At 50.3% G+C, this 13150-nt stretch overlaps 1 long non-coding RNA gene across 1 annotated transcript; it reads right to left on the reverse strand.

Moving 5' to 3' along the window:
* Positions 1-11225: 11225 nt before the first annotated feature.
* Positions 11226-11910, reverse strand: LOC117091045. Its single transcript, XR_004440223.1, has 2 exons — positions 11833-11910; positions 11226-11430 (listed from the first exon to the last, which is right to left on the reverse strand). It is a non-coding gene; the product is annotated as an uncharacterized LOC117091045 (long non-coding RNA).
* Positions 11911-13150: the final 1240 nt, after the last annotated feature.

Here is a 13150-nt window from a genome sequence, read left to right on the forward strand (position 1 = left end):
TTTTTTTTTTTGAGACAGAATCTCACTCTGTCACCCAGGCTGGAGTGCTGTGGTACAGTGTTGGCTCACTGCACCTCTGTCTCCTAGGTTCAAGCAATTCTCCTGCTTCAGCCTCCAAGTAGCTGGGATTACAGGCTCGTGCCACCACAGCCAGCTAATTTTTGGGTTTTTTTTTTTTTTTTTTAGACGGACTCTCGCTCTGTCGCCCACGCTGGAGTGCAGTGGCGTGATCTCGGCTCACTGCGAGCTCCGCCTCTCAGGTTCACGCCATTCTCCTGCCTCAGCCTCCTGAGTAGCTGGGACTACAGGCACCCGCCACCACGCCCGGCTAATTTTTTTGTATTTTTAGTAGAGACAGGGTTTCACTGTGTTAGCCAGGATGGTCTTGATCTCCTGACCTCGTGAGCCGCCCGCCTCGGCCTCCCAAAGTGCTGGGATTACAGGCGCAAGCCACTGCGCCCTGCCAAGTTTTATATTTTTTTAATAGAGACAGGGTTTCACCATGTTGGGCAGGCTGGTCTCGAACTTCTGACCTCATGTGATCCACCCACCTCAGCCTCCCAAAGTGCTGGAATTACAGGTGTGAGCCACCGTGCCCGGCCTGGAGAATACTTCCAATATCATTGAAGATTCCCATAATCTATGAACCAGTCAGTAATTCCACTCCTAAGCAAATATCCTAGAGAAACCCCCACACATATACAAGCAAGAGATGATGTATACAAGAATGTTCATAGAAGCACTGTTCGTAACAGAAAAAAAAAAACTGATACAACTTTAATGTTCAGTAACCAGAAAATGGATACATAATTGTAGTATATTCATACAATTTGAAGTTATATAGTGAAAATAAATTTGCTTTAAAAAGGTAGCAACATGGAAGAATCTCAGAAATATAATACTAAGGAAAAGGCAATGCGAGTTTCAGCCAGGAACAGTGGGGCATGCCTATGTAATCCCAGCTACCCGGGAGGCTGAGGCAGGAGGATTGCTTGAGGCCCAGAGTTCAAGAAGAGCCTGCGCCACATAATGAGACTCAGTCGCCACAAAAAATTTGTTTTCGCCAGGCACAGTGGCTCACGCCTGTAATCCCAGCACTTTGGGAGGCCAAGGTGGGTGGATCACGAGGTCAGGAGTTCAAGACCAGCTTGGCCAAGATGATGAAACCCCATCTCTACTAAAAACTACCAAAAAATTAGCCAGGTGCGGTGGCAGGCGCCTGTAATCCCAGCTACTCGGGAGGCTGAGGCAGGAGAATCACTTGCACCTAGGCAGCAAAGGTTGCAGTGAGCCGAGATCATGCCAGTGCACTCCAGCCTGGGCAACAGAACGAGACTCTGTATCCAAAAAAAAAAAAAATTTGTTTTCATCAGCCAGGCATGGTGGCGCAAGCCTGTAGTCCTATCTACTCGGGAGGCTGTTGCAGCAGTTTGAGCCCAGGAGTTAGAGGTTATAATGAGCCATGTTCACACCACTACTCAGCATGGGCAACAGAACAACACCCTGAATCACAACAATGAAAGATGCAAGTTTCAGAAGAATACATACAGTAAAATATAATTTACGTAAAATGTAAAAACATTCAAGACATTGTACAGGAATGATAAACGCCAAATTCTAGATCCTGGTGTCCTCCAGGTAGAAGGGAAGTGATGTCAAGATCAGCGTTGTATAAAGCAGCATTCTGCTTGTGTTGACAGTGTCATTTTTTAAGCTGCTTTTTTTATGTCTATTCATATGCCTTAAATAGTGTATATTTTAAAATTTAATGTATATATACTTTCATCCAATTCCATTGCCAGGAGTTTATCTTATGTAAGCATTACTGTATGCAATAACTATCCGCAGAGCATTTTACCAGTACTTGCCTTACTCAAATCACCATTCTAAAAACCACAAACTGTCTTTTCATCTAACAAGTTGTTTTTTTTTTAAGAAACTCATTCAAAAAGGAAATTAGGACCCAAAGCATATTAGCAGGGTGGGTTAGCATGTCCCCAGCCAGGGTGGTTCCTCGGCCGCCATGACTTCAGGTGCTGCTGTTCATCCTGCCTGACCAGAGACAGTGCACCTGGCCTTCTGCCTTGCCCCAAGCTCAGCTGGTTCACGCTCGTGCAGCTGAAAGCTGGGCAGAGCTGGGCTGTTGGCATCATCGCCAGAATCAACACTTGGCTCACACAGAGGGCACACCTAGGGGTCTGTGAGGCCTTCTTGGGCTGGGGCCTGGCTTTCACAGTCAGGAAGTTTGTGGCTAAAGAGGAAAAGAATGAAGCTTAGTGTAGAGGGAGAGGCTCTGGGTGCTGGGTTACCCCACAAGGAAAGCCCCACTTCTCAGCCTGGCCTGGGGCTGGGAGTGGGAGCACAGCCAAGCAGTCGTGACTCAGAACCTCCCCACTGCACTGAAACCAGAACTGGGTTGCCTATATCTATTTTATTTGACTACTGAGTAAAATTATTTCCAAAAATAAAGGGCTACAAATAGAAGTTTAGAAAGCTTTGAACTAGAGAGTACTGATTAGACATGTGGTTCTCAACAGAATAATAAAACTTTTTACAACCATTCTTCCATTTCTTCAGCTGTAGAGGGGGAAAAGGCCTGATAATACCTGCCTTCCCAAACCCTGCAGGGCTGCTGGAAGGATCCAGTGAGGTAATAGCCAGCTTCAGCTAAGAGGCCCTTAGGAAAAAAATTTATTATTTCCTTCCTTCGTAATGGAGGGTATTTCCAGTTCAAATAATTAGTCATGCAAACAAGACTGTGTGTTCTACTAGAAAAAGAAGAAGGAGATGAAGCAGAGGAGGAGTAAGAAGAGAAACAACAATTTGAAAGGAGAGAAACTGTGTTCAGGTGCCTGCCGTGAAAGGACATAGAGGGTGTGGCAGGAAGGGAAGTACGGAAAGGAAGAACAGCTGGTGCTTGCCCTGCGCCAGACACTGTGCAGTGTGTGAGATGCTTCAGACATTTCACGTCATCATCACAGAAAGTAAGGCAAGTGCTGTTAGTGCCATTTTATAGATGAGAAAACTGAGGTGCAGACAGAATAAACAACTTGGCCAAGGTCAGGCAGAGACACTTCGCGCCCAGGTTGGTCTGTCCCTGGGGTATGAACATTCCTTCCACAGCCTTGCCAGCGGCACCTTCTCCTAAACATGGGTGTCCCCTGGCCCTACTTCTCTTTCTCCCTTTCTGTGATCTCCCTGTAATATCTGCAAGATCTCTTTCATCCCTTGAGTTATTTCCTCTGACTTCCAGCCCACTGGACATTTCCCAGTTAAGAGCCCACTGTCTTCACAAACGCCATCTCCAAAAGGATCTCCTCCCCTGGCCACTCACAGCCCCACCACAAGGGCTGCCCTCTTCTCCATGCCACCGATGCTCAACATCAACATCACTTCTGGTGATTTCTCCCCTTTTCTGTATACACAATCACTCAATTATCTCCATTCTTTCTTCAAAATCTCTTAGTTCTCACTGTTCATTTTCACCTTTTCTCTTAACACGCCAGCACTGTGACCTTATGTCAGCCTGGTTCCTTGCAGAAGCCTCCAACGGGTCTCCATCAATGCTTCGAGTTTATCCTGCACACTGCTGCCAGACTTGTGGTCCTTGAAAACACCCCCTTCATCATACCATTCACCTGCCCTCCCATCTCTGCAGGCTCACCCACTGCCTTCACCAGACCAAGTCCACACTCAGCCCTGCACTCAAGGCCAACTGCACCTGGCCCCCCCACAGCTTCCCACCCTCATCCCCCACTCCCCCTCTCTCCAGTTCCTCAGTTTAGCAAAGGGATTACTCCAACATCATGCTCCTTTCTCCGCTCCTGACACATGCCGTCCCTCCTCCCCCAGCTGCCTGTCCCCCTCCTGCCTCTGGCCACCTCTCAGTCAGGGCCTCCAGAGCCCTTCTCCCAAGGCCTGCAGGACTCATTATCTGTACTGTTGATCAAGCAAGTAATTATGCACAGCCTTGTAAGGCTCTTCTGTTTAGCCTGGAACAGGTATTGAAACTGACTAGTGCTATTTAATCTCTGTATCTCAGGTCTGCCTCTATGTCTGTATCTACATATCTCATCACCTAAATCCTATAAACCACTTGAAGGTGACGACTGTCTTAAAGGTCTTGGTTTCTCCCTACAGTGCCTAATAGGTAGATGATAGGTGCTGGATATATATGTTGAGCTCGTCTTTCTGCCCACATAACTTGGTCTCAAACAAATAACCAGGGCTGGTCAGAACAGTAAGCATCACCATTAGAAGTCTGCTCTTGGCCACCGCAAATCTGCCACAGACCAATTTCACTGTAACCCCTCAGCTCAGGGTCCCCCACAGGCATCGCTGGTCTCCAGAGTGATCGCTGACCGAGGCGAGGCGCTGGAGGCCGCCCCAGCTCGGCTCTGCCTGCTGATTTGGCGATCGGATTTCCATGCCCCTCCCTGGTCCCCAGCTAAAAGGAAACATCCCGGGGATGGGGGATGGGTGGGGGGATTCCTGAACCCTGAACCCTGACCCCTCCTTGGTGAAACCACTCCAGCCCAGCTCAGGGGTCGTCAAAAGCACTCTGGGGAACCTCTGCCCTTGAGAGAGAAAGAAGACACTGCACCTTTAAGTCTGCAGCCGGTTGAGAAAAACAAGCTGTGATTTATATAAGCGGGAAAATCATGTGATTTGCAGGAACGCTCCCTCCTCCTCCGACCCCCTCCCCGCGTCGCCTCCAAGCCCTTCCCAGAGGGGCCCGGGCGGCGGGCTGGGCCCGGCTGCCCATGAGGGGCGCGGGCGGGGGGCGCGCCGAGCCTCGGTTCACAAAGCCTCCTCCCCGAGCCTGCACTCCCGCAGCTCTTCCTTGTGGACCTCCGACTCGGAGACAGGCGGCGGCGGGCTCCCGGGCGCGGCAGTTTGGTCCCCACGTTGCCTCGCGGCGGGATGCAGTTCAGGGGGTCCTCGATGGGGCCCCGCGGACCTGGGCCTCCGAGGGCGCACGAGGCCCACTCCCCCGACTGGGTGGGCTGTTGCCCTCAAGCCAGGGTGTGCGGTGGAGAAACTGAGGCTCTCCTCCAGCTGCTCAGGGAGAAAGGAAAGCCGGGGACCCCACACACTGGCGTCTGTGTCCCAGAACACCCAGAAGGGGGGATAAGAAATAATCTGGTTGGCAAAGGGCATAATGAAAATCAGCCATTTCTAGAGCTGAGGGGCGGTCGTGTTTAGGCCAGAGGACCTAGCCAGCTTTCAGGAAAAAAACGGATGTGGCCTTTCAGGCAGAGCCCAGAAAAAAAGAGCTGTGATTAGGAGACCCTAAGAACCAGGAAAGATCTTTTAAATATTGGAGGGGAGGTGGTGTAGCTGCCAGGAGCCCACACCCACGCTTAGTTAGCTCTGACAGCTTCTAAAGGAAAGGGAGATGCTTAGATCATCCTGAGAAACTGGAGGATCTCCTGAGTGACCTGAAAAGGTCATCTCATCCATCCCCCTGCTGCTGGAGGAATATACAGAGCCCATCCCAGAAGGACTCCCAATGGGAGAGGATGAACAATCACTTCTGAAACCGAGCTCAGGAGAAGTTGAGGAGCTTTCTCAAGGGAGAAGAGCTGCCAGGAGAAGCAAGGGTCTCTCTCAGTGCCACTTCCTTTCCATAAACCATATTGATGGGCTCTGAAATTGTCCAATGAAGGAAACCTGTGGCTTCTCAGAGCAACCAGTACCAGGGGTTCAAGCTCATCAGAGAGCATGTTGAAGTTCTGTTTTATTTTCCTCCATTGGTCACCTGCTGGGGATGAGGCATAGGCCTAGGGTTGTCACCTGGAGGAAAGACATGATGCAATGAACAAAGCTGCTAATGCCTCCTCTCACCCTGAACTCTGCCCTCAGCCTCTGTCCCAGCCCACCCTCTGTATCCTGCACAGCCAGCTGGGCCCTGGGGGGTCCTCCTGGCCCTCCTCCCACCCGCCCTTTCCCTGTCAGATGGAGCGTCTTTATGCTGAGATCACTGAAGGAACAGAGCCTCAGTGTGCTCTGTCACACCAGCAATGAGAAAACCTTTCTAAAGGCGAAAGCTCATGGAAGGCAGATTCCTGATTATTCCATAAATCCTGGAGAAGAAAAATATAGGTTAACATAAGGATTCAAGAGGATGGCACTCTGTGTGTTCAAGCATATGCTAACTTCACTCATTCCGTTATTTAGTGATTTTGTTATTTAGGGTGTGCCTGGCACTGAGTTAGGCACCAGGGCTACCACATGAATAAGACAGAGATGGTCCCTCCCCGAACCCTGCTGCGTACTCCTCCACTCTGCCTCCCAGGACAGGAGGCTATGATAGACTTTTCTCTCCTGCACCAGCATATGTCTGTCTCCTTCCCAGCCCACCCCTAGCAGGTGTTGCCCCCAGCCCCAGCTGCTTATGTCTCGTGTGTTCTGCCAAGAGCTGCTTCTGTCAGAAGGCACTAACTCTCTGGTGACTGGGTGGTGGATAGAAGAGGTAACCTAAAGGCCTGTCCAGAAAATGAGATCAAAGTTGGCAGCCTCCTGGGGCCCCTCCCAAAAAAGGATATAACCACCACCATTTATAATTATTTCAGGCCCCACTTCACTCTGTCGCACCCGGTTTCTGTCTCTCTCTCTCTTTTATTATTATTATTATGTTTTTAGTTCTTTTTCTGATATGCCTGGGTGCCCCAGTGCAAGTCTCCTCTTTCTGAAGCTTCCTGTGCCAGGGACCTGACCACCTCAGAGCCCTCCCAGGTGCAGCTCAGCTGCATCCACAGCGGGTCCTGAGTCCCTAGGCCCTGCACAGATGTCTACCCAGGGTCTCTTGGTCTCTCCCCATTGAGGGTGCCCAAACACCATCCTTAATCACAAGTCTGCCAGCCTCCACCTTCTAACTCTCCTAGACCACATCAGCCCCTGCCTTATTCCAGTATTTTCCTGATTTCGCCTATTTCCAGCTTCCCTCAGCCATTCACAAGCACAGCCTGATGCTGTGCACAGGAAGAACTGGCAATAAGCCTGTGGTGACCAAATATTTCTAATGAAAAAACAGAAATTATGGCCCCAAACTGAAAACACACTGGAAGCCACAAACTCTGTTACCTTCAAAAGAAGTCATATCTGGACCACTGAGGTTTTAAAAAAAATGCAAAGAGTGAATTAGTGAAATCAGCTCATCATGGACACTGTCTCTTCCAGGAAATGAAGCCTAAGAAGAAAAAAGGCATCCCAGCCCCTGCCAAATTCCATTCTGTTTCAAATTAGCCTTCCAGTAAAATGAGGGGCTGTCCTAACTGGTCTTTAAGGTCCTCCTAGTACCAGCGCTCTGAGGCCCTATATTTCCCCTGAACAACCTCTTGGAACTCTCCACATTCTCTTAACTGAGAAGAAAATGCATTTGTGCTCTGGGCTGAAGCTCAGAAGTGGGCTTTCACGACAGTCATTTCAGGCCTGTTTCCCTTTTTCTCCCTTCCCTGAAAGGGCCTCTGGTCTTTCCCAAGCTGCCTGAGTAGAAGGGAACACAGCTCCCCCAGAGCAGAGGGGCCCGCGAGAGGGAAAGCTGGCCCAGGCCCAGGGCAGGCTCGCCTCTGACTCTGCAGGGACATTCTTCCCTCCCAGCGGCAGGGAACTTCTGGAACTTCTAATCAGCACATCCTCGAGCCAGCCCAGGCCCCCACGGCATCCTGCACCCCAGGTTTACAAGCTTTTTAGTGGTAACTAACACATTTGGCAAACCTCCTCAAGTGTGAGCCAAGCCAGGCCTTTTTTCCCAGGTCCCAAGTAACAAAGGGATACTGGGCTGGGCCAAAACAGGATCCATCTAGCCAGATGAGCCTAGAGCCTTGGTTCTCAGGGCCAAGGCTGGAGAGGACAAGAGGGAAATGTCCTCGGCCAGCCTCACTGTGGTCTCCATCACCATGCAGGCTGGTCCAGAGATTTCAGGATGCATCACTGATTCCAGGCAGGGCTCCATCCCCAGCCCACATTCAGCCCAGGACCTGGCCAAAGAATCACCAAGAATTCCCAGCAACACGACGCACGGCCCATTTTCCATGTCAGGCTCCTCCAGGGTCTCTGGGTGGGAGCAGCCCGGCCTTCTCACTGGGTTCCTATGTCTGGGGGGTACAAAAAGCATATGTTGGCCAGGCACAGTGGCTCATGTCTGTAATGCCAGCACTTTGGGAAGCCGAGGCAGGCAGATCGATTGAGGACAGGAGTTCAAGACCAGCCTGGCCAACCCGGTGAAACCCTGTCTCTACTAAAAACACAAAAATTAGCCAGGTGTGGTGGCACATCCTGTAGTCCCAGCTACTCGGGAGGCTGAGGCAGGAGAATCACTTGAACCGGGGAGGCGGAGGTTGCAGTGAGCTGAGATCACGCCACTGCACTCTAGCCTGGGCAACAGAGCGAGACCCTGTCTTAAAAATAAAAATAATGGCTCAAGTCTGTAATCCCAGCACTTTGGGAGGCCGAGACGGGTAGATCACGAGGTCAGGAGATCGAGACCATTCTGGCTAACACAGTGAAACCCCGTCTCTACTAAAAAATACAAAAAAAAACCTAGCCGGGCGAGGTGGCGGGCGCCTGTAGTCCCAGCTACTCGGGAGGCTGAGGCAGGAGAATGGTGTGAACCCGGGAGGCGGAGCTTGCAGTGAGCTGAGATCCGGCCACTGCACTCCAGCCTGGGCTACAGAGCGAGACTCCGTCTCAAAAAAAAAAATAAATAAAAATAAAAATAATAAAAATAAAAATAAATAAATAAATAAGGCATATGTCTCCATCAGAGATAGTCAACTGCTATATATCTCTGCTTTCAGATGATTTTAAAGAGAATGTTGTTTTGAAAGCTTGAGACATGTTCAGGCTTTGGCTTTGGTTCTACCTCCATCTCTGTTTTGAGAAACACAGTCCTCTTCTCTGTGTATCTGGAAATCTTGGAGGCAGTGAGCTGTGTTGCAGAGACTTCCTCATTACCCAGGCTGTGCCTTGTCCAAATGTTGCCGAAGGTCTCCAATAAGAGAAATCCATCCACTCCTTCCTTCAGGCTGTCTAACTGGCGTGCCTGCCCTGTAATATCCAAGCAGTGACTCCAGCCCCATTCCCCTAAGTGTAGGGACTCCATCATTGTGTCCCCCCAACCTTGCAGTGCCTCTCAAATCTTGCCACAACCCCCCACCTTCTGAGTGCCAAGATTCTCAGGTTTGTGCTTCCTCTGGTGACCTCTGGCTGGGCTTCCCTGCTTCCCACCTCTCACCCTCTAACTGCACCTCTCCTCCCGCAGCTGCTCTCCTCTCCCACCCCCTGTTTATCACCCTCTGCTTAGCCCCATCCCTGCATTCCCCCAGCCACCCACAACTCACACAGCAGCAAACTTTTACTCAAGGTTAGGGGTCATAGAGAGGAAATGGCAGTAAGCAAATGAGAATCTACGAATAGATATTACCCTGAAAGTTCACCAACCATCTCCCACCTCAGAAAACTTCTCACTGTCCCCTAAGTCCCAACTGTTTTAAACCATCTTCTCTCCAGCCTTCCTCTTCTCCTCTACACCCTTCTACCCAAACTCCAAGTTCCTAGGGATTCATCTTGCAAAACAATTTGTCTTGCCTTCTGCATGCACAGGAAGTCTCATTGTTCTCACCAGAGCACTTCCCTATCGGGGTTCATCATAGCTTAATCCTCAAAACAGAGGCATGCTACCTCCAGGATAGATGCCAGCCCGCCCCTGGAATGATAAAGCACAGCATTTTGTTTTCTATGTAACACTTTCTTCCTATCCACCCCCCACCACCGCCCCCTTACATCTGGTACCCCTGACAGTCAAGAAATCCACCCCAAAATGTTCCTGTTTTCTTTTTCCTTTTTGCTCTTTCTTTTTTTCTTTCTTTACTCCTCTATAGGCATGGCACATCACTGATCTGCATTCCTGCTGCAGTTGAAATGGTGATCTAATTAAAAATAAGTCAGCATGAAACAGATACAAAAGCACAAAATATTGTGTGATTCCCCTTATATAAGGTACCTAGAGTAGCCAAATTCCCAGAGACAGAAAGTAGAATAGTGGTTACCAGGAGCTGGGGAGAGGGGAGAAGGGGGAGCTATTGTTTAGTGGGTGTGGAGTTTCAGTTTGGGAAGATAAAAAAGATGGAAAATGATAATGGTTGCACATAGTGTGAATGTACTTCGTGTCACTAAACTGTACACTTAAAAATTGTTAAAATGGTATATTTTATTTTATTTTATTTTATTTTGTTTATTTATTGAGACGGAGTCTCACTCTGTCATCCAGCCTGGAGTGCAGTGGCACCATCTCGGCTCACTGCAACCTCTGCCTCCTGGGTTCCAGTGATTCGCCTGCCTCAGTCTCCTGAGTAGCTGGGACTACAGGCGCCCACCACCACGCCCGGCTAATTTTTGTATTTTTGGCAGAGATGAGGTTTCACCATGTTGGCAGGCTGTTCTCAAACTCCTGACCTCAGGTGATGCGCCCACCTCAGTCTCCCAAAGTGCTGGGATTACAGGCGTGAGCCACCGTGCCCAGCCAAAATGGTACATTTTCCATTCTGTATACCTTACCACAATACAAACAATAATGTCAATAACATTCATTCTGACCTCAAGAGAGAACTGCAGTTAATTCCACAAATAGGGGCTTTTCCCTCAGCAACTTTGGATCATATCACTTCTGTGAACTCCTATGCAGAGAGCCTGTGCTCAGGAGATCAGCCTCACCTGCCTCAGGCTTGGTGTTCAATCATCTTTCTGCTGACCCCACCCACGTGGCTGTAGACTTTAGGCTCCCCTTCCAAACTGATGGAAAACAGAAGAAGCACGCAGCAGCTGACACTGGAATAGGAGCCTTCAGAGTTGGTTTTAAGCCTAGCTCAGTCGTTAACTAGCTATGCGGCCTTGGGCAAGTTATTTAATCTCTTTCAATATCCTTATAAAGAAAATGGAGAAGATAATAGCCGGTCCCCAGTGAAATAATGGATGTGAACACACTTTGAGAAGTATGTGCAAGCTTCATCATCTCTTAAACACTTCAGACATTAGAAGGAAGTTGCTACCTGGAAATAAGGAGGTAGTCGGCAAATAGCTCACTAAATACAACCTAAAAATACTACTTTGATCTTGGGCCAGTGTCCCTAAATCATCATCCTCCTCAAAGATGGAATGAAGCAAGGTCCTTCACAGTCCAGTCTCTACTAAGAAAACTCCATTTTACTGAGACACTGATTTTCCCCATGATTTGCTTTTATTCAGAACCAATATCCAGCTTTGTCCACAGGGTGCCCACTGCATTGCTTCACTGAGGTGAGGAGTGGGTTCTGAGCAGGAGCATCATCAGGGAGGAGTGGGAACGGGACAGAGGGAAGGGCTGATTGCCAGGAGCATGTGTTCCCAACAGCGCCCTCTCATAACGTTCACAGCACTCGGGCATGTTGACTGTCAAAAGACAAATGAAAAGGTGACAGCACGAGTAGGGTGGATACAAGACTAAAGTCTCATAAAAGATGGTGGCCTGATAGTGGCTTCAGACAGTGGCATTGGCTGCCCCTCAGTCTGGCTGCCAGCTGGTCCCGCTGCCCTGGCTCTGGTCCCTTAGGATGTAAGACGCAGCACTTCTTGTCAGGAAGTCTCTTTTTCCCTCAGGCCTTAGGAAGAAGTTCAGGTCCCCACAGCCCAGGTAAGTCCACATTCCTCCTCCCTCTGCCCTCCCCTGCCTCACCAAGACCCTCTCCGTCCTTCTCTTAGCTGTCCCCTCCCACCTCCAGGGAACGCCCAGAGGCAGAGGTCCCTGTACTCCATGTCTCTGGCCCCAGCCACACTCAGGCCCGTCTCACACACCTCACAGTGACCCGGCTTAGCCCAGATGGAAGTCATCTGGTTAGGGCTTCAGACTGATTTCACCAACAATGACGTTATGCTTGTCCACACCCATTCCCACATCACCTCCTTCCGAGTCCCCTTCCCACTCACTCAGGCAGTGCCAAGAAGTGAAAATGGAAGCAGACTCAAAGGAACCCAGGCTGGGGTTGTGTCTGGGGACACGACCAGGGCCCAGGGCTTGGACCACGGACAACTTCAGGCTCCAACCTTATCCAGCCCAACCTCCCAAGCCACTGCCACACCACAGCTGCAGAATCTGCAACCTACAGGAGCTCGCTTTTCACTTAAAGCCAAGGGAGGGGAAAGGAGAGATTTCCCGCAAAGCCATTCTCTCATAGGGTAGCCTGTTTCCCCGCTTGCCTCTGGGCCTTGGGACACTCAGAGTGGACTGTCCTTGCTGCGGCCCCACAGCCTTCAATCCAAGCCAGTCAGGGGCATCTGCGTATCACCACACCCCAGGTCCGAGGACCCAGAGGGGCACAGGGTTGTTGTGGGCTCTGAGAATGTCACCGTGAGTTGCAAAATTTATGGGATTTTAACTTTACTTAGTACCCAGCCAGGACAGACCCAGAGGACCTTGATCCCACGGACGACCAATGGAATAAACTGTTCCTACAAATAGGACCTCATCCCAACCTCCTCTCCACCCCTCCTCTCAAAGGTGGCCTGTTTAAGAGCAAGCTGCTCTAACCTTACCACACCTTCCTGAGAGCTGGGTGGAGGGGAGGGGTAGGGGTGCTGAGCAATCACTGTGGCTGAGAGCTCCCTGGAAAGGGGGAGAGAATTCAAGAACTCCCCATTCTTGAAAGAGCCAGAGTGGCTCCTCACAAGAAACCATGGAGTGTCACTGGCCAGACCACTAGCACAGCCTGGAATGTATGAGCCACCAGCTTCTCCACCAGCGGCCCTCTCAGCTCCTCCATGGAGGCTGGGGGTGGAAAGGAATAATGTTTCCTCTGAGGCCCTCCGGGGCGTAGCCCACCCCAGCCTTCTCACAGGGTGCTTGAGGGAGAAGCTGCAGCCCAGCCTCTCCAGCCTCTGCCCTCACAAAGGCACCCTCTGTCACAGCCTCCCACACGCTCCCCACTCCCCGCACTCCGCACCACACACATGCACTTCCTACAGGAGCAGATTCCAAGCCCAGTTAATGTCGGATGCTGTCTCCCGACAACATGCTGGAACAAAGGCTGCTCATGACTAAATGTGCCGGGGTGCTTGTCAGGGCTTAGGCAAACGTAATTACAGGGAGAGGCAAAGCCGCTCTTGCAGCCACACC

Source organism: Trachypithecus francoisi, unplaced genomic scaffold (genome assembly GCF_009764315.1).
Source record: "Trachypithecus francoisi isolate TF-2019V2 unplaced genomic scaffold, Tfra_2.0 Lachesis_group11, whole genome shotgun sequence".
Taxonomy (NCBI): Eukaryota; Metazoa; Chordata; class Mammalia; order Primates; family Cercopithecidae; genus Trachypithecus; species Trachypithecus francoisi.